At 47.6% G+C, this 24,520-nt stretch overlaps 1 long non-coding RNA gene across 1 annotated transcript in view; it reads left to right on the top strand.

Moving 5' to 3' along the window:
- Positions 1 to 22,412, top strand: part of LOC307224471 — a 560,506-nt gene extending 538,094 nt beyond the window's left edge. The window contains exon 3 of the long non-coding RNA XR_013842558.1: positions 22,387 to 22,412. This is a non-coding gene — a long non-coding RNA (uncharacterized lncRNA). The remainder of the gene's footprint in view (positions 1 to 22,386) is intronic.
- The last annotated feature ends 2,108 nt before the right edge of the window (positions 22,413 to 24,520 follow it).

Genomic DNA, 24,520 nt, shown 5'->3' with positions numbered 1-24,520 from the left:
TACCTCAGGTTACAGACGCTTCAGGTTACAGACGTTTCAGGTTACAGATGCTTCAGGTTACAGACAAATACATAAAATACATGTGCAACACTGGATTTATATAACTGAGTGGATATTGGCCCTCTGCCAATCCAGGAAACCCACTACAGTCATACCTTGGAAGTCAAACGGAATCCATTCCGGAAGTCCGTTCGACTTCCAAAGCGTTCAAAAACCAAAGTGCGGCTTCTGATTGGCTGCAGGAAGCTCCTGCAGCCAATCGGAAACCGTAAAAACCCTGCCGGATGTTCGGCTTCCAAAAGGACGTTCGAAAACCCGAACAGACACTTCCTGGTTTTGATCGTTCGGGAGACAAAACGTTCAAGAACTAGGCTGTTTGAAAACCAAGGTACAACTGTACTGCAGTGGTACCTCAGGTTACATACGCTTCAGGTTACATTCGCTTCAGGTTACAGACTCCGCTAGCCCAGAAATAGTACCTCAGGTTAAGAACTTTGCTTCAGGATGAGAACAGAAATCGCACGGCGGCAGCAGGAGGCCCCATTAGCTAAAGTGGTACCTCAGGTTAAGAACAGTTTCAGGTTAAGAACAGACATCCAGACCAAATTAAGTTCTTAACCTGAGGTACCACTGTATCTTTTTGGGTGTGCAGAATTCAAATCTGCTATTATTTTTGTGACTGGACAACACTGAGCTTGTGAAGTCTACATCAGATGAAGAAGCACATAAACTGCTTTCGGAAAACCAAACAATTTTAATTTTGCCTTCCAAAAATGTCATGGAATGCTAAATAAATAATAGTATTAATAACAATAATATAACTGCAAGTAACTGGTGAGATTTCCATGCAATTTTACACACATTTAACTTACAAGCAAAACCAAATGATATTAATTTGATTCAGTCCTTTAGTTCTAGAAAAAACACTGCTGGTACACATCCAAAAGTTGTCAGACTAAGTTCACACTTTTAAGCAGTCCTTTTCTTCTAGAAAAAAAGGGGGATGGTACTGCATAGCCTTGAGCACCCCCAGAAAAAAAGCACAATTTAACCAAAATGTTTTGTTTTGTTTTGTTTAAAAAAAAATTATTCAAAATTATAACAAGAGATATTATCCAAAAACATATCATCCTTGTCCCCCTCCCCCTTGTCTCTAAGAATGCTGTTTTCTGCATGTTACAAAGTTGTATAGATCCTCAAACTATTTAGCTGATTATTATCAATAAAAAGTTTGTGAATGTTTATTCAAAACCTGCCAAGGAGTCCAGTTCGCTTTGTTGAGTCTTCAGATACTTTGTAAAGGGTTCCCATTCATCCTTAAAGTCACAGTTATCCTTGTCCCGTAGCTTATATGTCAGTTTTGCCAGTTCTGCATAGTCCGTCAATTTTTCTTGCCATGATTCTTTAGTTGAGGTTTCTTCAGTCTTCCATCCTTGTGCTACCAGAACTCTCACGGCCACTGTAGCATACATGAAGATGTTTTTCAACTTTTTTGGCAGGTCTTTCCCTATGATCCCCAACAAAAATGCCTCAGATTTTTAAACAAATGTTAAATGGAACATTTAACATTTAAAGGTCTCCTTCTTTGGAGGTCTTTAAGCAGAGGCTTGACAACCATATGTCAGGAGTGCTCTGGTGATGTTTCCTGCTTGGCAGGGGGTTGGACTCGATGGCCCTTGTGGTCTCTTCCAACTCTATGATTCTATGATTCTATGATTCGTTGTAAATCATTTCCCAAATTCTTTAAATTACCTTACAATCCCACCGCATATGATAAAATGTCCCCTCCTTTTCCTTACACTTCCAACATATATTTGAAATACCATATTTTTCGCCCTATAGGGCGCACCTCGTTTTTTGGGGGGGAAATGAATAAAAAAAATTATTCCCCCCCCCCCCAGCCCCCAGAACAGGCTGCTATCTGCAAGCCTTGCGAGCCCAGCGGCAACTCCCGCCGGGCTCAAAAGGCTTGCGGACACCTGCGCGAGGCACGGGGCACCCTCCGGAGGGCGCCCCGTGCTTCGGGCTGCAGGCTGCGCACTGACCTGGGAGTCTTTTTTCACTACAACCTAAGCTGGAAGCCACAGATACAGTATTTACTGAACAAAGGGAAAACAATACTTTACACTCTACTCCAATTTTTCGCGGTCGACGGAGCCTCCCGCATCCCTTCTGCATTGAAGGTGTACCACGCAAAAGTGGTTTCCACCCTCTGTTATGCTGCCCCGCTCTGGGCCCCAGGGTCCAATTTAACATCGTTGGGGACATTGCAGAACCAGTTTCTCCGTCGCCTCCTGAAACTCCCCATGTGTGTGAGCAATGCAGCCATACATCTGGAGTTAAGGATTGCATCATTGGAGACTGTCATCTGGAAGCGAGTCTTTGGCTACTGGCTGTCCAGCTGGCATAGGCTTCCCGACCATTACCTCTTTCAGTGCCTCTGGCGGGATGACTTTGTTAACCCGTGGGTAGGAAAAATCCATGCCAAACTTCTGAGCATCGGAATTTCCCCAGCGGACTCCTTAAAGATGAACCCACGCTCAGCCAAAAGCCTTATCGAGCAAAGATTAGCAGACATTGAAAATCAACACAACCTCTCCAGGGGTGGGGGTGTCTGCTCCCCCAGGTATCACGGAATAACCCCACCACTTGGCCTTCCATCATACATGTCATCTCTTTCATCTGTACCACACCAACTTGCATTTATTCGTGCAAGGTTCAATGTTTTCCCATCGAACCTGCTGAGCCACAGATTTTCCAAGGGTTTGGTGTCTCCGCTATGCGAGTGTGACGGGAAAACAGTTGAATCTCTTCCACATATAATGTTCAACTGTCCCTTACATAGCATAGCCAGGACTAAATTCCTGGGTCCTGCTTTACTGCGCTTGGTTGGCAGGCCTGTTGAGTCACATGCCGCACTGCTTTTGCAGGACACAGACCCTTCTGTAACTCTGCAGGTGGCGAGATTCCTGAATGCGGTTATTTCACACACAAAAACCACCAAAAAACAACAACAACAACAAAAACTAATCGGACAGTTATGATGAGAGTGCATGACGGATCTCGCCTCCAGTTTTCCTTTCTGTGAACCGTCCTTTCTGTGAACCGTCCCTTGGATCTTTCTGGGCCCCAATCTGTTATTTGTCACTGCTCAATGACCCACCCTTGCATCGTGGTGTTCCCCTTCTGTTGTTAGATGTATTGGTTTTTTATGCTTCTGTGCTTTTATGTTTGTACATATTTTATGGGCTAATAGCCGTAATAATATAATAAAATATATATAAAAAAAAGCCTGCATTCGCCCCATAGGACGCACACACATTTCCCCTTCATTTTTAGAGGGGGGAAAGTGCATCCTATAGGGCGAAAAATACGGTAGTTTTGTACATTTTCCCTAACTGCACTGGTGTTGTGTACCATCCATACATCATCTTCATGTAATTCTCCTTCAATAGGGAACAATCTGTAAATTTTAAATCAGTTTTCCATAATTTAACCCAATCTTCCATCATAATATCCACCAAGTCACGTTACAACTTTTTTTAGCACCTCTCACTTTTGGAATTTGAAAATTCAACGCAGCCTAAATCTCACGTCCTTCTGCACATGGCTCTGGCGAGCAGATCTTGCAAAATACGAAGCAGATCCAATAGCCCTGACATCTATATTAAGCACACACAGAAAGAAAGAAAGAGAGAGAGAGAGAGAGAGAGAGAGAGAGAGAGAAAGTGCTCTTAAAATATACTGCTTTCTTGCAACATAACCCTAAATATATCCAAGGAGTGAGCCTTGGAACTGTGCACATTTTGGCCTCTGCTTTCGTCCCCAAATCCCACTCGGCCCGGGAACAACACCCTTCCACAGAAAGCAGATTAGACTTGCCGAAAGCCTTGGCGTTTCCCAAGGAACGGTGGGAAGCCAAAAGCTCTGTAGTCAACAAAAGTTCAGGCCGAACAATTCCAGGCAATTGCAGTTTTTCTTTGGCTGAGAGGTGCCCTGGAGGGAGATGGGCCTGCTGCCAGGGCTTTTGTCCTTTGCAACCCGCAGGCTGCGCGCTTTCGGGGCAGAAACACTCAGCGCAAGCCTCTCTTGCAGTTTTACAGCTTAGTCAGCCGCCGCCGAAGGGGGCATGTTTAACCTTTTAAGGTCGCTGCCAGCGAGGCTGAGCAAGCACGGGCACGGGCTGCTCGAACAAAGCTCCAGGGTTGCCACACTGCACAACACAGCCCTGCAGCTTGTGACCCAAATACCTATTTCAGGGATGGGGGGAACCTTTCTTCAGAGCAAGGGCCACATTCTCTTCTAAGCAACCTTTGGGGGGGGGCACATGCTAGTGGGGCCAGAGGCAAAAGCTGGTATCTAGGATGCTAGCTGAGACCCTGCCTGCCTGTGCCCAGCCGTGCCAGAGTGGTACATGCCCTAGTTACCTCCCGCTTTGACTTCTGCAGCGGGCTCTACGTGGGGCTACCTTTGAAGGTGACTCGGAAACTACAACTAATCCAAAATACAGTGGTACTGAAATATACTCGGAGTCCTGTAGTGATTTCATGCTCTTTATTGCTGATTGTAAAACAGTGATTGAATTGCCCCCCAAACCTCAGACTTTTATATACATTCTTTACACAATGAGTTCCGTCTGATTGGCTGATTCTGCTTCCCTCCTGGAGCCTGATTGGTCTTTTCCTGCAGGCCAATCAGTTGTTGCATTCTACGATCCTACCAGCCTAATAGGCTGATTAACTTCTTCCTGGAGCCTGATTGGTCTTCTCCTGCAAGCCAATAGGTTGTTGCATTCTGGGATCCTACTTCTCTATTGTTCTAGGATCCAAGGTTAGTACATAACAGGTACCCTGGTTTTTGAACGTCTTTGTTCATGAACATTTCGGCTTTTGGACGCCGTAAACCTGGACGTAAATGCTTCGGTTTTCAAATACGCCTCAGAAGTCGAACATGAAATGCAGCTTCCATATTGAGTTTTCTGAATTGAGTTTTCCATTTTGAGGCTTTCGTACTGAGTTTTCAGTTTGTGAATGTTTCAGAACTCGAACGGTCTTCCGGAACGGATTACATTCGTAAACCGAGGTATCACTCTATGGGACTGGTCCTACAGGATCTATACTGGATCCCAGTACGTTTCTGAGAACAATTCAAAGTGTTGTTTGGCCCTGCATACCTGAAGGAGTGTCTAAACCCCCATCGTTCAGCCCAGACACTGAGGTCCAGCTCTGAGGGCCTTCTAGTGGTTCCCTCCCTACGAGAAGGGAATCTACGGCAAGAGTGCTCATAGCGAGGAATTGAAAAGGAAATAAGGTGGTGGGTGGGAAAGGGGGGATGTTTGGTTTGGTCTGTGAATTTTTTTTATATATTTCTGTATTTTTATTTTTATTTACTTTTTGTTTCTTCTGTTTCTTCTATATTTTTTGTTTTTGGAAAATTAATTTAAAAAATAAAATTGGAAAAAAGGTGGAAAAAGGGAATCTACAGGGAATCTACGGGCAGAGAACTTTCTTGGCAGTGATGCCCTCTCTGTGGAATGCCCTCCCATCAGATGTCAATGAGATAAGCAACTATCTGACATTTAGAAAAAACAAAAAATTCCTTCCAGTAGCACCTTAAAGACCAACTAAGTTAGTTCTAGGTACCTAGAACTACCGGTAACTTAGTTGGTCTTTAAGGTGCTACTGGAAGGAATTTTTTGTTTTGACTATGGCAGACCAACACGGCTACCTATCTGTAACTGACATTTAGAAGACATCTTAAGGCAGCCCTGTATAGGGAAGCTTTTAATGTTTGATGTCTTGCTGTGCTTTAATTTGTTGTAAGTCCCCCAGAGTGGCTGAGGGAACTGAGGGCTAATGTGTTGTTGTTGTTGTTGCAATCTGCATGCACACTCTTCTTATTTAAACAAACATTAAGGGCACTCTTGCCCATCTGAAGATTCAAGCTCTCCCCCTGGAGCAGCCCAGGCAAACCTGGACACTTCAGGTCAGCCCTCGAGGTCTGGCACCCCTAAGCATAGGGTGCTACCTCCATCCCATAACTGCAGCATCTAGACCATCACTCGGGTCCAACAGCATCCTGTGTGAATTGCAGCTGCCAACTGGAACCAGGGCAGACACAGCAAATGTCTCTGACTCTTCCAGGATTCACTTTGCCTCCTGCAATGTGCTCCATTTGACAGTTATGAAACAAACAGTCCCCAGGCTTCTGGTATTTACAGGAAAAGTTGTGTTTATTGTCTGATCCAGAGTCAGGAAGGGCAACCCTTCTCACCCATGCAAGGAACATGCACCTGTTTAGAAAGACAAGTGTCTGTTTGCGTACATCCTTCCAAGTCGGAAACTCTTGTTGAGCAAAGGTCCACGTAGAGAAGAGTGCTGAGGGATGGGGTGCTTTTCAGACTGAGGTCCATGTTTCCTGCTGCGCAAACCTCTGGAGGCCGCATGTTCTGGGGGCAGAGAACTCCATCAGAAGCGGGTGGCCTACAGGCCGGAGGCACGACTCAGGTCAATGAGGAGTCAAGCAGACCCGGCTCTACGGAACTGCCCGCCACAAGAAATTAAGCAGGCACTATCCTTAGTGAAAAAGGGACACAGAGGTGGCGCTGTGGGTTAAACCACGGAGCCTAGGACTTGCCGATCAGAAGGTCGGTGGTTCGAATCCCTGCGACAGGGTGAGCTCCCGTTGCTCGGTCCCTGCTCCTGCCAACCTAGCAGTTCGAAAGCACGTCAAAGTACAAGTAGATAAATAGCTCCAGCGGGAAGGTAAACGGTGTTTCTGTGTGCTGCTCTGGTTTGCCAGAAGCGGCTTAGTCATGCTGGCCACATGACCCGGAAGCTGTACGCCGGCTCCCTCGGCCAATAAAGCAACCCCAGAGTCGTCCGTGACTGGACCTAACGGTCAGGGGTCCCTTTACCTTTACCCCTAGTGAGTTTCAGATGTCTGGTGAAAACTCTTTCATTTCAGGAGGCCTTTGCTCTACAAATGCTTCCCATGTGCTATATTTTTCTGAGATGGTAAATCCTTGTGTTTTTACATTTTGGAGGTTTAGTTTCTGTTTTTAATTTGCATATGTCAAATATGCTATTGTTGTAAGCCACATTGAGACCTACACTGTGAGAATTGGTATATAAGCATTTAAGTAAAGTCCTGCATTGGAAATTCCCTTTGGATCACTACGCTCCCAAATCCTCCAGATGTCCCTATTTTCCAGGGACAGTTCCAGATTTAGAGAAATCACCCCAGTTTCTGATATGATCCCGGAATGTCCCGATTTTCCTTAGGATGCCCCTATTTTCATTGAAGAAATTTTGGAAGGTATGGAGTTATCCGACCCCTGAGCCGTCTGAAGGCAATCCTGTATAGTGAAGGGTGTGTGGGTTTTTTAAAATGTTTAATGTTTTATTATGTTTTTATATATGTTGGAAGCTGCCCAGAGTGGCTGGGGCAACCATGTCAGATGGGCTGGGTATAAACAGTAAAATTATCATTGTGGAATGAGACTCCCAATTTTCATTTGAGAAATGTTGGAGGGTATGCAGTCTACCACATTCCACTGCCTCGTTTCCTCCCAGCCACCTTCTGCATTGAAGGACTTTGCTTCTTCGCGGGGGAAGTTCAGTAATGCAAGGTCAGAGACAGTTGTAGCTGATCATGCCTCTTCAAGTCATCTTTGTTCCTCTCCACCCTTTCCTGTTTTCAGATCCTAAGAGAAATATGTCCATTGTCTGTCTTGACCTTCACCATCCATCCCTTTCTGCTTCTGATTATTTCTGACTCTTGAATTCCCAGAAGAGAGAGGGAGCTTCTTAACACTTTTCTTCCCCGGGTGACGCTGAGGCCACCTCTACTTTATGAGGAGGGGAACAATCCTCCTTTCTCTCTCTCTTTTTTTTTTCATTAAAAAAAATCTATTTTTATTTATACTTATCAAAAGATATACAAAACTTCATTCCCAATAAAAAGTATCTTTTTATAATACACCAGAATGAAAGAAATATTATAAATATCTAATCTAAAAAGAAACAGGAGTGGAGAAAAAAGAAAAAGACAAAAAAAGAAAGTGGGGGGAGGAAAAAGAGAGAAAAAGAAAAGAAAATGGAAAACAATAAAAATACTTTTGGTTCTCTGTCTATCAGCTTAGTATTCTCTCACTAATATCCAACTATTCTATTTTCTATAAGCCAATATCTTTTCAATCTTGAAATCCAGATGTTACAAGTTCATTTTTTTGTTTCATGCAAAAAGCCCATAAGAAGTTTTCATCCAACCATCTTCCTTTATCCTAGTTGTTTATTAAAAATATTGAATAACAACAGGCCCAGGGAAAAACCCTACAGCACCCCACTTGTCACTTTTCCCCAGGATGACAAGGAACCATTGATGACCACGCTTTGGGTCTGGTCAGTCAACCATCTACAAATCCACCTTACAGTTACTGCATCCAGCCCACGTTTTACCAGCTTTTCCACATGAGTATCATGGGGGTCTTTGTCAAAAGTCTTACTGAAATCAAGATATACTATATCCACAGCATTCCCCTAATCCACCAGGCTTGTAACTCTATCCAAAAAAGAAATGAGATCTGTCTGGCATGACTTGTTTTTGAGGAACCCAAGTTGGGTCTTAGCAATTGCCTTTTCTAAGTGCTCACAGACTGCCCATCAAAGCAGTACACAATAAAAAGGTAAAGGTACCCCTGCCCGTACGGGCCAGTCTTGACAGACTCTGGGGTTGTGCGCCCATCTCACTCAAGAGGCCAGGGGCCAGCGCTGTCCGGAGACACTTCCGGGTCACGTGGCCAGCGTGACATCGCTGCTCTGGCGAGCCAGAGCCGCACACGGAAACGCCGTTTACCTTCCCGCTGGTAAGCAGTCCCTATTTATCTACTTGCACCCGGAGGTGCTTTCGAACTGCTAGGTTGGCAGGCGCTGGGACCGAGCAGCGGGAGCGCACCCCGCCGCAGGGATTCGAACCGCCGACCTTTCGATCGGCAAGTCCTAGGCGCTGAGGCTTTAACCCACAGCGCCACCTGCGTCCCTTTAGTACACAATATAAAGACACAAAATACAAAATCAAAACAAAATAACCCAACACATTTTAAAAGGGCATCTAATTATCTGCTCTAGGACCATTTAGTCGTTTAGTTGTGTCCGACTCTTCGTGACGCCATGGACCAGAGCACGCCAGGCACTCCTGTCTTCCACTGCCTCCCGCAGTTTGGTCAAACTCATGTTCGTAGCTTCGAGAACACTGTCCAACTGTCTTGTCCTCTGTCATCCCCTTCTCCTTGTGCCCTCCATCTTTCCCAACATCAGGGTCTTTTCCAGGGAGTCTTCTCTTCTCATGAGCTGGCACAAGTATTGGAGCCTCAGCTTCAGGATCTGTCCTTCCAGTGAGCACTCAGGGCTGATTTCCTTAAGAATAGATCGGTTTGATCTTCTTGCAGTCCATGGGACTCTCAAGAGTCTCCTCCAGCACCATAATTCAAAAACATCAATTTTTCGGCGATCAGCCTTCTTAATGGTCCAGTTCTCACTTCCATTAATTTAGCAAGGGCTGGAAATGACACCAACTAGATTGGGCCCAAGCTTGCTGGTTAAATGCTAAGCCCCCTCGGACTTCTGCTACCGCTCGGCAGAAATTGGGGTGGACCGTAACACTACCCTGCTCCACTGAACAAATTCCACAGAGAGGGAAGGAGGGGGAAAGAATTCTAAATCCTACAGCACACTCTCGATAACTCTGATTTTGTACTTTAATCCGTTTCAAACTTGGCAAGAATGGGAATTAGCAAACAGCCATAACAAACCCGGTGCGCCGCAGCTTATGTCAACAGGAGATGCGGAATTACAAAATTGCTCAGGAAAATGCAAGGAATTTCCTGAAGCTGCCAACCCTCCTGGCAGGAGCCACATATATATGTAAGATGCGTAAGATGTCAGCATTGTTCTGATAAGATTCAAAATCAGAAGAGATAAATGTCTTTACCAGTTAAGGCCACGACACCATTTAAGTACTATGTTGCACAAAGAACCATCTGTGATGAACTGGAAGAAACAACAACCCTCTCAGTTGTTTTACATGTTCCTTGCGATGAAGGTTGTTGTTGTTGTTGTTGTTGTTGTTGTTGTTGTTATCCCGCCCATATGAGTGCCTTCCTTCCAACCCTTAAACTGTTTTAGGCAGCAGAACCTGTTCACACTTACCCAGGGTTACATCCCATTCAGCAGGGCTTACTTCTAAGTAGACTTCCAGCCATGCAACTTCATGGTCACAGGCCCCATTTATTTATTTATTTATTTATTTAGTTGAATATTTATGCTCTGCACTCTCATAAAATATATCAAGGCAGCTCATAGCATGAAATCCGATAAAACCAACCTAGGAATATCAATAGGACACAATTACAAATGTCAATAAAACCATCAGTAGATACTTCCCCTTCATGGGAAGACAGTCTCCAGTGGATTGAGTGGATGGGACCAAGCCAAAGATGCTCTTAGGGACTGTCTCCTTATGAGATAGTTTCCAGGTGTATGTTACTTTTCTAAGCTAAGTCTGCCTTCTGGGATCCGATTGTGAACAGAATGTGAGTAAAATCTTTTTATACTTTTATAGAAGACTGTGTCGTGTCTTATCTTTTATGAGGGAATAAGGAGGAAATACCAGAACAGTTATTATAGAGGCTTTAGCGAGCCTGAGCAAACGCATCCGCTGTGAGTTTAAAAAGGGAAATGTTACTCTGCTAAATTGTGAACTTGTTAACACAAGTTGGAAAGGCTATAATCAAACAATATATCCTCTCCTGCATCCCTGAACGTTCCCACAGCATGGAGGACTCTCTAGGAGATGGGCAAGGCGAGGAGGCTGAGGAAACACTCCACAAGGGTGAGAGGCTGCCAGCTCTGCGGGTAAGGGGTGGCACAACTGGGCTCCTGAGCCCCACAAGGGTTCAGAAAAAAGAATGCAGTTGGCCAAGGGAGCCATGGACTCAAAAAGGTTGAAAACACTTGAGATAGGGGATTTTCCACAGGTCAGGGCTCAGCCCTTCACTTTGCATTTCCTGGAACCCCCAGGAAATGGGGAACCACCAGAAATGACCCTTCAGAGGATCTCAGAGATGGAGGTAGCGTAGAAGGAATCAAATGGTCCTGACGACACATTGGGCCAAAGTTGTTTGGGGCTTTGTGCAGCTCTGCCAGCAACATGCCCTCCAATATTTATCCAAGAAAATAGGTACATCCATCGTCATCATCATCATCATCATCATCATCATCATCATTGATACCCCACCCATCTGACTGGGTTGCCCCAGACACTCTGGGCAGCTTCTGACATATATAAAAACAGAAGAAGAAGAAGAAGAAGAAGAAGAAGAAGAAGAAGAAGAGGAGGACGAGGAGGACGACGAGGAGGAGGAGTTTGGATTTGATATCCCGCCTTTCACTCCCCTTCAGGAGTCTCAAAGCGGCTAACATTTTCCTTTCCCTTCCTCCCCCACAACAAACACTCTGTGAGGTGAGTGGGGCTGAGAGACTTCAGAGAAGTGTGACTAGCCCAAGGTCACCCAGCAGCTGCATGTGGAGGAGCGGAGACGCGAACCCGGTTCCCCAGATTACGAGACTCTTAACCACTCTTAACCACTACACCACACTGGCTCTCTTTAAACTGGGCATAGGCACATTTTTAAAAACAGACAGAAGGGAGAGCTTATTGTTAGGAGTTTCCCAAATGTCTCTGGGCAGCACTGGAAGCCTCGTGTGCACATAAATACGTGCGCACACGCACAGAAGCCCTTTCATGAAAGGCTGCTGAAAGGGGAACCCACACAAGTCACTAGCTCTTCATTCTCACCACAGTGCAGCTTCTCAGACCAGCTCTAGGTCTCACCGTCCTGAGCCAAGAGGCACAAAGTCACTTTGCTGGTTCTAGGAGGGGAAGAGTGGTTTTGCTTTGTTTTTTGCATTCTTCAAATCAAGAATACACACACACACATATTGTTTTCACCTTTTACAAATATTTTAACAAAAAATCGTAACAAAAATTATCTCCATTTCTTTCAACTTCCGTCCCCTCCTTTCTGCAGTTACTCAAGTTCATATCTTTTTATCCAGTTCAAACCTGTTTACTAATTTCCCCTTATGTTCCCATTCAATTATTTCTTACTGCACGAGTTTACGCCAATCCTGCTAATATTTTAAGTTGTTTACAATGTGTCTTCAAATAATCAACAAATTTTCCCCATTCTGTTTTTAAAAGACTCTCTTCTTGATTTCTTATTCTTCCCTTAAGTTTTTCCACTTCTGCAGAGGCCATTTACTTTGCTTGCCTTTCATTCTTCCTTGGGTGGGACAGTATCTTCTGTACAATATGCCTGCACAAAAAGCAGCCTGGCAGCTGTGGTTGCAGACATAAACAGATATTTCCCCCCTGGTCTTTTCTTATATCCTGTCCTATTATCCCATTATTACGGGATAATATTATTATTATCCCATAATATATTATATGGAATAATATTATCCTATTATTAGCTTCTTCTTTTTCTTTAGTAAAAGTTACCTTCAGCATTTTTTTTCAGTTCCTTATAAATCATTTCCCATCATTTCCCAACCATATGCAGTTGATGGAGAGCTGGCTAGAATTGCGCAAATAAAATCCAAGCAAGGTGGAGAGATTAAAAGCTCTTTTTTTGCACCAGATCAGCTTTGGGTTACCTGGTACAGAAATAACTTTTCCTCCCCCCCTTTAATGTTTTTATAGCAATTTCAATATAACAACATATCAAAACATATCATATTCATTATTTTTTCCACTCACCCCCCCAAACACTCCCTCCCTCCCCCAGAGACTTCCCTCAGCTCCTGACTCTGATTTCTCAACCCATATTATTCTCTGCATGTTATAAAATTATACAAATCCTCACATTATCTGTCTACCATGTTATCAATCAATAAATTTGTGTATGTTTATTCAAAACCTGCCAAGGAGTCCAATTCATTTTGTTGTCTTTTTAAGTGATTTGTGAAAAGTTCCCATTCTTCTTTAAAGTCACAGTTGTCCTTATCTCGCAATTTGTATGTCAGTTTAGCCAGTTCTGCATAGTTCATCAATTTCTCTTGCCACTGTTCTTTTGTCGGGGTTTCCTCATTCCTTCCACCCTTGTGCTATCAAGTCTCTTGCCACTGTTGTTGCATACATAAATAAATAAATTCTTTGTTTTCCTTGGCAGGTCTTGTCCTACAATCCCTAACAAAAATGCTTCTGGTTTTTTAACAAATGTCCTTTTAAACATTTTCTTCAATTCATTATATATCATTTCCCAATTTTTTTAAACTACTCTACATTCCCACTGTTATGTACTGAAGTTCTCACCCTGGGCCAGCAGGGGGATACCGTAGATAGTTTTCACTCAGGTCCACATATGCAAATAAGGGATCGAAAGTGACGTTCCGTGATTGGATAGTTACAGAAAGTGGTTACAATTGTGTTGTAGTGGAGCTCTATATAAGGAGGCTGGCTGAACCCTTCAGTTCAGTTCTGTTCTGGCTTGTGAATAAACAAGAGCTGTTTGAAGAATCGCTGAGTTAACTAATAGGTTAGACTGTTAAGACAAATTACTCAATAAAAATTGAGAAAGATGGAAAGAATTTGCCGAAACAAATAACTAAACTAGAATACAAAAAGGGAGGTGTGAGGAGGTCGATGAAACAAGTAAATGAAGGATGGAGATATGGAATATTGGATGTGTGTTTTTGTTTGTTTGTTTGTTTTTTGTTATTGGTGTATTGGTTTTTTTGTGTGTGTTTTTTTCTTTCTTCCTTTTTTGATGTACTGTTATGTATGTTTTGTTAATTTTTTGTTGTTCTCTCTTTTGCTTTTTTCTGTAATTTTTGAAACTTCTAATAAATATCATTTTAAAAAAAAGAAGAAGAAGAATCGCTGTGTCGTCTGATATGTTCACCCACAACTTAACACCCACCACGTATGATAAAAAGTCCCTTCTTTTTGGTACAGAAAGAGCTTTTAAGCTCTCTGCCTTGCTGCAGAGGGGGGCGGGGTATAAGGTCAACTGAGTGCACCAGCTGTGGAAGGCTCTTGTGAGACCTCACAGGGCAATCTGCGCTCCCGCTAAAATCTCACACAAGCACCTCTCTCCTTCCAGAGCTGACGCCAGAAGTGGATTTAGGGGGGCACGACCGGTTCACCTGCATTGGTGCCACGCTGGAAGGGCATCGCAGAGGGGACTGCAACGATGACCAAATTTTTGTGTTGCAGAGGGCGCTGCTGGAATTTGAAAGCCCAAAGTCTGCCACTGCTGGTGAACCAAGCAGCCTTGCCCTTCACCCCAGCAAGACCTGTATACCTGAAGGAGCTTCTCCACCCCCATTGTTCAGCCTGGACACTGAGATCTGAGGACCTTCTGGCAGTTCCCTCATTGTGAGAAGTAAGGTGAAATATACTCAGAGTCGCCAAGTGATTTCATGCTCTTTATTCAGCTCATAGTGGTGAGGAGGAATGAATGTCCCCTCAAAGTATCTGCTTTATATACATTATTTACACAATGGGCTGCACATGATTGGCTAATTCCGGAATTCTACTGTAAGCCAATCAGGTTGTGGATTCACTTCAATCTGGAGCATGATTGGGTGGTTCCTGCCAACCAATCATACTGCTGCATTGTTCTAGGACCAATCAGACTGCTGCATTCTGAATCCTATTGTTCTAGGACCAATCAGACTGCTGCCTTTTGGATCCTATTGTTCTAGGACCAATCAGACTGCTACAGTTTGGATCCTATTTGACTCAGTACATAACACCCCTCCCCTCTAAGTTCCAGTCCTGCCCGGGAGGTCGCATTCATAGTCCTCAAGGTATGCTGGCGGCCTACGTGTGCGTTGCGGCCTGGGGTGTTCCCTGGTCCGGGGTTCAGGTTCTGGCTCATGTTCCAAGGATGCTGGCTGTGATGGGGCTGTTTGGTCTGGCGCAACCGGCTCGCTCAGTCGTGGTTCTGGTTCCGGTGTCCTTTCGGCCTCACGGGTCCTCTCTGTATTTACTGATTCTGCCTCTCCTGCTGGCCCCTGCTGCTCTATGGGCCTCACTGCCCCACTGTTCCCTTGGGACTCCTCTGACCTGTCCTCCTCCTCCTGGTTTTCTCCCGGGAATCGTCGGCGTATCTGGTCGCAGTGGCGGCGCCAGCATTGCCCCCCATCTGTTAGCACCTCGTACGACACGGGGCCAGTGACCCTGGTGACTGTGGCGGGTACCCATGCAGGGCCTGCTCCAAAATTCTTTGCGTACACTGGGTCCTGGGCCTCGAAGGTCCGAGGGTTCCTGCCTTCCCCCACCACTACCTCATCCTGAGCTCTATCGGGGTGAAGGCGGTCCAATCTGATTGCAAGGCGCCGACCCATTAGTAGTTCAGCGGGGCTCCTGCCAGTCGTTGAGCTGGGGGTGCTGTGCTGTGCTAGAAGGAATGCGGCAAGGCGGTACTCCCAATCCCCTTGCGTCATGCGGCGAAGGGTTTCCTTGGTGGTCCGCACCATGCGTTCTGCTTGGCCATTGGTGGCAGGGTGGAATGGCGCCGAACGGATGTGGCGGATGGCGTTCTGCGCTGTGAAGGTTTGGAATTCTCCTGACGTAAATGCAGTCCCGTTGTCTGAGACGAGAGTGTCAGGGAGCCCGTGGGTAGCAAACAGCCTGCGTAGTACCCGGATGGCTGCGGACGTAGAAGTGGACGGTACCAGTGCGACTTCCAGCCATTTGGTGTAGGAGTCCACCACTATGAAGAATGTTTTCCCCTGAAAGGGGCCAGCGAAGTCCACATGCAGTCGTGACCATGGTGCTCGGGCGGACTCCCAGGACTGGACTGGGGCCCTTGGGGGATCCGGGCGGGATTCTTGGCAGGCCTGGCAGTGTTTGACCCAGGCCTCTATCTCTCCGTCGATCCCCGGCCACCACACATAACTCCTGGCAAGGGCCTTCATTCTTACTACCCCTGGGTGTGTCTCGTGTAGGGCTGTGAGGACCCTTTTTCGGAGGGGCTGGGGAACAACGACCCTGCTTCCCCATAACAGGCACCCCTTGTGGGCCGACAGTTCATGTTTGCGGGTTGTGTAGCCGGCGAATTCTGGCCCGGGGCTGCTGCTGGGCCATCCCCTCCACACCCAGTCCAGGACCCGGGAGATGACCCTATCTTTCTTGGAATGGTGTGCAACTTCTTGTGCCTGAATGGGGCGGTCAGGAAGCAGCTCCAGGCTCATAACCTCTTGTGCAGGTGCTGGGTCAGGGCCTGTTTCCGGTAGTGGCAGCCTGCTGAGGGCGTCCGCATGGCCCATCGCCTTCCCAGGGCGGTGAATCAGTGCATACTGGTAGCTGGCAAGGAAAATTGACCACCTGAGGACGCGAGGAGACAGCACTTGGGGGGTCTGCTTTTCGGGGGCAAACAAGCCAAGCAACGGTTTGTGGTCAGTCACCACGGTGAAGGGCCGCCCGTACAAGAAATCATGGAATTTTTAAACTCCCTTCACGATTGCCAGACCCTCCTTGTCGATTTGTGAGTAGTTCCGCTCAGTTGCGTTGAGTGTCTGGGAAAAGTATGCCACTGGTACCTCTCTTCCATCTGGGAGTTGGTGTCCCAGGACAGCGCCAATGCCATAGGGCGAGGCGTCGCATGCTAGCACCACCGGCAGCCTCTCGTCGAAGTGTGCCAAGACCGAGTTTGAGACAAGCAAGTCCTTGACTGCCTGGAATGCGGCCTCCTGGCGCTGGCCCCACACCCAAGGGGCCCGCTTGTCCAGGAGTCTGTGTAGGGGCTCCGCTACCGCCGCCTTGTGGGGAAGGAAGGAATGGTAAAAGTTCAATAGTCCCAAGAAGGCCTGAAGTTCAGTCTTGTTCTTGGGCGCTGGGGCATCACAAATGGCCCGTACCTTGTCCCCAGTCGGGTGGACCCCTTCTGCGTCCACCATAAATCCCAGAAAGTCCACCTGGGGCACTCCTAGTAGACATTTTTCCCGCTTCACCTTGAGACCCGCTGTCTGGAAACGGTGCAGAACGGTGCGGAGGCGGTCCTCAAACTCCTCTGGTGTGGGCCCGGCAATCAACACATCATCGAAGAAGGGGGTGACGCCAGGAATCCCTTTAAGGAGAGAGTCCATTAGATTCTGGAATATGCCTGGTGCCACGCTGACACCGAATTGCAGCCGCTTTACCCTGAATGCTCCTCTGTGCGTCACAATCGTCTGTGCCTCTGCTGTGGTCTCATCTACTGGCAGCTGTTGATATGCTTGGGCCAAGTCCAGCTTGCCAAAAATTTTCGACCCAGCCAGGGTGGCAAGGACATGGCTGACCACTGGCACTGGGTATGCATGGGCCGTGAGGGCCTTGTTTATGGTACATTTGTAGTCTGCGCAGATGCGGACTGAACCATTAGGCTTGACAGGTGTGACGATTGGGGTTTCCCAGGGGGCATTAGGCACCGGTTCCAGCACTCCTTGCTCCATGAGCCGGTCCAATTCCTCGTCTATACGGGGTTTCAGGGCGAATGGGACCCGGCGGGCCTTGAGCCTGACCGGTCGTACTGCGGGGTCAAGCTGTAGAGCAATGGGGGGGCCCGTATACTGTCCCAATTTCCCATCGAAAACCCCCGGAAATTCCTTGCATATGGCGTCCACGTCCACTTGTAAGCTAGTGTGGTTTACCCCAGTGACAGCTAGCCCCAGTGGTCCAAACCATGCCAATCCCAGTAGGCTAATGTAGGGGCCCTTGACCACAAGTAAGTCCAGTTGCCGTGTCCGCCCTCGGTATTGCACCCTGAAGGTCCCCACCCCCATTGTGGGGACCTTACGTTTCTGGAAGTCTCGGAGGGTGAATGGGGCCGGCCTGAGTTTGGGACCCCCACTAGGACACAGTTTCCTTAAGGTCCTTGCCGAGATTATGGATAGAGTTGAACCCGTGTCAAGCTCCATGCGGCATGGGGCCCCCTCTATCTGTACCTCTACATAAATTTTCTCTACGTTGGGGTGGGGCAACTGGTATACCTGGAAGTCCGTGAGCTCCGTCGAGTTGCCTTGGTGCGTTGGGCCCCGGGACCTGGGGTTCTTGGATTGGTCATCTGATGCCTGGCATCGGGTGGGCCGAGCCCGACACACCCGGGCGATGTGTCCCACTTTTCTGCACTGCCTGCACACTGCGTTGCGGAAACGGCAGGTCCTCCTCTCGTGACTTTCTCCACAGCTTGCGCAGTTCCCTCCTTCTCGTCGAGGCAGCTGTGGTATGTGGGCTGCTTGAGTGCGCTGCTGTACTCGGTGCACCTCCTCCCTGTCAGATCCTGAGTCGTCGGTGAGGTCTTCGTGGTGGACCCTCGGTTGGGACGGCTGGCTCGGCCGTGCCTCTTGCGTCGACCTCTCGGCAGCTTCCGTTGCCAGGGCCTCCTCCAGAGCGACCTGGAACGTTAGGTTCTTCTTAGCGTAGAGGCGTCGTTGCAGCTTCTCATCCCTAAGGCCACCGACGAGGCGGTCACGAAGCATGTTCTCCAGCTCTGAGAAGTTGCAGAACCGGGCGGCTTGGCGGAGAGAGGTCACAAACCCAGTTATGGTTTCCCCAGGGGCTTGCCGCTTTGCATAGAAGGCATTTCGACGAGCCACCACTGAGGGCTGTGGTGAAAAGTGCCCCTTCAGCTGTTCCATTATTGTTTTGTATGGAACAGTAGCAACGTCTTCAGGCGCAAGGAGAGCCCGGGCGATTTCAAATGTCTCCTCTCCGCAAACGCTGAAGAATATTGCCCTCTTCTTGGCGTCTTCTTCATCGGTGACCCCTTTGGCTTCTAGGAGGAAGGTGAAACGGGAGGCGTACGCTTCCCAGTCTCCAGATGCTGGGTTGAATGGCGAGAAGCTGCTGTTGGTTGCCATTCTGAGTTCCTTGTGTCCCGGAGCTGAAGCCTGGATACACGGTGCGAGGCAGCGGTGCGGCAGGTGGCGGTGCTGCGGTGCTGTGTGTGGCAGTCAGCTCAGCGGGATCCCACCTTCGTCGCCAGTGAAATATACTCAGAGTCGCCAAGTGATTTCATGCTCTTTATTCAGCTCATAGTGGTGAGGAGGAATGAATGTCCCCTCAAAGTATCTGCTTTATATACATTATTTACACAATGGGCTGCACATGATTGGCTAATTCCGGAATTCTACTGTAAGCCAATCAGGTTGTGGATTCACTTCAATCTGGAGCATGATTGGGTGGTTCCTGCCAACCAATCATACTGCTGCATTGTTCTAGGACCAATCAGACTGCTGCATTCTGAATCCTATTGTTCTAGGACCAATCAGACTGCTGCCTTTTGGATCCTATTGTTCTAGGACCAATCAGACTGCTACAGTTTGGATCCTATTTGACTCAGTACATAACATAAGGTTACAGGGAACCAGACAGAGGGCCTTCTCGGTAGTGGCACCCGCCCTGTGGAATGCCCTCCCCTCAGATGTGAAGGAAATAAGCAGCTATCTTATCTTTAAAAGGCATCTGAAAGCAGCCCTGTTTAGGGAAGTTTTTAATATTTAATGCTGTATTGTTTTTAACACTCGATTGGAAGCCACCCAGAGTGGCTGGGGAAACTCAGCCAGATGGGCGGGGTATAAATAATAAATTATTATTATTATTATTATTATTATTATTATTATTATTATTAGACTTAAAACACTCTTTTCATGCTGGATCTGCTTGGGTTACCCAGCATGAAATGAGCTTTTTCTCTCCCCCTCACCCACTAGCTGTGGGACAGCTCCAAGGGTTTGGGTATACAGTGGTACCTTGGTTCTCAGACTTAATCCGCTCCGGAACTCCACTCCAAAACCAAAGCACGCTTTCCTGTAGAAAGTAATGCAAAGTGGATGAATCGGTTGCAGACTTTAAAAAACAACCCCTAAAACAGCAATTTAACGTGAATTTTACTCTCTAATGAGACCACTGATCCATAAAATGATAGCAATAAACAATGTACTGCAGACACACAATCAATCAATCAGTAGCTGAACTGGGTTCCACGCAGGCACAAAAAAAGCAAAATAAATAGCAAAAACAGTGTAACACTCAAATCAGAAGCGTAACACTCAAAACGTCAGCATAACACTCAAAACAGAAGTGTGGCACTCAAATTGGAAGTGTAACACTCAAAATGCAGCACGTTCAGCTTCTGAAAAATGTTCGCAAACCAGAACACTTACTTCCGGGTTTGCAGTGTTTGGGTTCCAAGTTGTTTGAGTACCAAGGCGTTTGAGAACCAAGGTACCACTGTACATGATTTTCGCATATATGCAGAACCCCTGGAACTGAACCCCCACCTAAGATGTGTCCATACCGTACTGAACTAGACAGACAAACAGTATGGCCCGGGCTCAGGTAGGTTGATGTGTTTTACATCCAGCAGAATCAAGTGGTAAAGCTTTACCTGGAGTGTACCACTTCAGGTAGTGGGGGGGGGGTGTTGGGGAAAAGCTTTTCCTCCTCGAATGCATCCATTTCCTACCTATGGTGGCAGGCTTTGTGCGTACACAGTCCAGGGAAACATTTGTCACTGGATTCTGCTGGTTTTGTATAACCTGAAGCATTTCAGGTCAGCATTTCAGGAGAATCGAGGAGCTCAGCTGTCCCATTTCAGATTGCAGATGGACAGTTTCCTCTTTGAGGGCTCCCTTTTTAGCAGGATAGGGGATGCGGGTGGCGCTGTGGGTTAAACCACAGAGCCTAGGACTTGCCTATCAGAAGGTTGGCGGTTCGAATCCCCGCAACAGGGTGAGCTCCCGTTGCTCGGTCCCTGCTCCTGCTAACCTAGCAGTTCAAAAGCATGTCAAAGTGCAAGCAGATAAATAGGTACCGCTCCGGCGGGAAGGTAAACAGCATTTCCGTGCGCTGCTCTGGACTTATATTTAGAGTCCTTCAACTATTCCAAACATCTTACAGACAGTAATGTACAACTGTCCTGTAAGGTAGGCTAGCACGGTTACCACCATGCTATAGATGTGGAGGTGGGGGGAATTGCAGCTTAGATAATGGTTTGCCTAATGTCACTTACTAGGGATGCAGGTGGCGCTGTGGGTTAAACCACAGAGCCTAGGACTTGCCTATCAGAAGGTCGGCGGTTCGAATCCCCGCAACAGGGTGAGCTCCCGTTGCTCAGTCCCTGCTCCTGCCAACCTAGCAGTTCGAAAGCAGGTCAAAGTGCAAGTAGATAAATAGGTACCACACCAGCGGGAAGGTAAACGGCATTTCCGTGCTCTGCTCTGGTTTGCCAGAAGTGGCTTAGTCATGCTGGCCACATGACCCAGAAAGCTGTACACCGGCTCCCTCAGTCAATCAAGAAAGATAAGCGCTGCAAGCCCAGAGTCAGTCACGACTGGACCTAATGGTCAGGGGTCCCTTTACCTTTTACCTATTAGCAGGATAAAGAGAGCAAAGCAGAAAACAAGTGTACTGTTTGGGTTTTGGTGAGGGAGCATTTTAAAAAAAGCCCACCCAGTTGGAGGGCAAGTGGTTCAGTCCTTGCAAATCTTTACCATTTCACTCTGCCAAGAGTGTAGCACGAAAGCTGCCTTTTGACTCAGCCCTTCTTGAACTAGCCAGGTGGCCTAGAAGGGGAAAACCAGGGCTTTCCCCTCACATCCTACCTTGGAAGTGCAACGCAGCTTCTCTTTACTGCCTGCCAGCTTAATGAGGACGGCGTTTTCCACCCACAACAGATGGAGATCAGCCTTTGCTGCAGGCAAGATGGCTACCTGGGAATTGCGAGTGTGCAATTTCTCTCTTTTGGAGCCATGAGTCACTTTGCTTCTCTCATGCTGAATCAGGAAGGATCTGAGAGTTCCTGTCCCTTTCCAGCCCTGTACATCTCATCTCCTTAATAGCTTCCTCTACCCTTGAGTTAATTTATCGGGCGGCGGAGAGGGAGGGGCACCTCCGGCAGATTAGAGGTTTCCGAAATTTCTCATGAATTGAACCAGCTTCCCAACTACTGGGAACGAGAATCAGCAGCCACTTCGCTTTGGCAGTTATGAGGATCAAATGAACACTTTCCCCAAACCACACCAGCCATTTAGGAACATCAGAAGCTGCCTTATCAGGCCATTGGGGCCATCTAGTTCAGTATTGTCTACACTGACTGGTAGCAGCTATCCAGGGTTTCAGGAAAGGGGCACGATTCTCAGCTAGGGGTGCCAACTTGAATAAAATATTGGGGGGGCAGGTAAACCCCACCCTGCATAATTGATCATATGATGCAGTACATGCACACCATTTGAATGGCAATGTCCATTAACTTGCGGGGGGTTGGGGGCTCAAATATTTTACTGAGCAGAGGCCAAAGGGACCTCAACACCCAGGAGTTGGTTCCTATGTCCTCAGCACATCCTCTACCCCTGAGCTGCGGCTGTTCCTCTACAGCAGGGGTCAGCAAACTTTTTCAGCAGGGGGGCAGTCCACCATCCCTCAGACCTTGTGGGGGGCCAGACTATATTTTTTTTGGGGGGGGGGAATAAATATGAATGAATTCCTATGCCCCACAAATAACCCAGAGATGCATTCTAAATAAAAGGACACATTCTACTCATGTAAACACATGCTGATTCCTGGACCGTCCACGGGCCAGATTGAGAAGGCAATTGGGCCGGATCCAGCCCCCGGGCCTTAGTTTGCCTACCCATGCTCTACAGCCCATCTCCCCAAATGCTATTTGCATGAGCAAAAGTCTAGTGACCATGTTAAGGGAAGTAATATAGGTAAAGATAAAGGTATCCCTGCCCGTACGGGCCAGTCGTGTCCGACTCTGGGGTTGCGCGCCCATCTCGCTTAAGAGGCCGGGGGCCAGCGCTGTCCGAAGACACTTCCGGGTCACATGGCCAGCGTGACAAGCTGCATCTGGCGAGCCAGCGCAGCACACGGAAACGCTGTTTACCTTCCCGCTAGTAAGCGGTCCCTATTTGTCTATTTGCACCCGGGGGTGCTTTCGAACTGCTGGGTTGGCAGGCGCTGGGACCGAGCAACAGGAGCGCACCCCGCCGCGGGTATTTGAACCGCCGACCTGACGATCGGCAAGTCCTAGGCACTGAGGTTTTACCCACAGTGCCACCCGCGTCCCAAGGGAAGTAATAGTCACACCCTATTCTGCCTTGGTCAGTATCTCTCAACATGATGGAGGACAAGGGACCAAGGGAGGAGGGAGGGGGAGGGAAGGGGGCAGGCAGGCAGGTGGGTGGGTGGGTAGGCATGGAAGGTCTCAGCCTCCTCCACCCACTCAAGATTGCGGGGCTTAGCCCCATCCCAGCATACATGGGTGGCACTGAAGACATCTCGGCCCTATAGAGTTGGCTCCTATGGCTGTGATTCTTAGCTCCATAGCTCGCAAGAAAAGCCACCTCACCCCCCCTCTCCTCCGCTACCACCCCCCTCCACCCTCCACCCCACCAAGGAAGGGGAAGGACTGTACAACAGCACCTTGTAAAGCTGTAGTCGAGTTTAAAGCCAGAAAATCAGGTAGCTCAGATGCAGAGGAGGAGGCACCGTGTCCTCAGCTAACCTCACAAACGCCTCCCTGACGGCACAATGTCTTGTGCTTAGCTTACTAAGCTGGTTTTCTCAAGGGACAAAGGGAAAGCGTGTGCTGGTGTTTGGCGATTTGGGTCAGCGCTTAAGAAGAGGGAGAAAGAATGAATGGAGGGAAATAAGAGCCCAGTTCTCTTGCTTGTCTGTGTGCTGCAGTGCAAAGCTTCCAAAAGTGGAAACCACCTCAACCCTTGGTTAGGGCGCTGGGACTGGTGGCCTTGGCAATGGCAACAAAGAGGCAGACAGTTCCTTGAGAAGTGGTGCTCACCATCCCACTGGAGGCAGAGGAGGAACAGCAAGAGGCTGGCAGGAAGACCTAGAGAAGTTATAGGATTGCCACCTTTCCCCCCATTACAGCTCTTATCCTGGACCACAGGCGCAGCATGAAGTTGCCATGACCCTGGGAGCACAATTTTGAGACTACGCCTGTGTGGTGCTAACTTCTCCCCCGTCCTTTCCATGCCTCTCCTGGTTCTGGGAGACAAGAAGGGGCGGGAGCTTGTTGCAGCAAGAGCAGGAGACACCCATGTCTCTTCACCAGCCTGACTCATCTTGGCCTCCCCTCTCTGCTGCTTCAGCTTCTGCCTCTGATTCTGAACTTCTCTCTGCCACAGACTCTCCCCGCTCACTAATCACTGTTATGATAATCTTTATTGTCGTTGTCTCATACAGAACAACAAAATTGAAAAATCGACATAAGACATTCAAAACCAACAAGCTTGCTATCCCAGTCTGGTTAGCCCCCTAAAAACTCTGATACCCCATTTTTAAATACAATATACTCCCATACAGACTCCTTACAATGTGTTTAAAACCAAAATCGCATTTGGGTAGAAACTGTTTCTCAGGCAGGTAGTCCTAGTCTTTATAACCCTGTACCTTCTTCTAGAAGGCAGAAGATGAAAGAGATCATTTCCAGGGTGTGCACTATCCTGCG

Source organism: Podarcis cretensis (genome assembly GCF_951804945.1).
Source record: "Podarcis cretensis genome assembly, chromosome: 9".
Lineage (NCBI taxonomy): Eukaryota > Metazoa > Chordata > Lepidosauria > Squamata > Lacertidae > Podarcis > Podarcis cretensis.
This window is presented reverse-complemented; position numbering and strand designations above follow the sequence as displayed.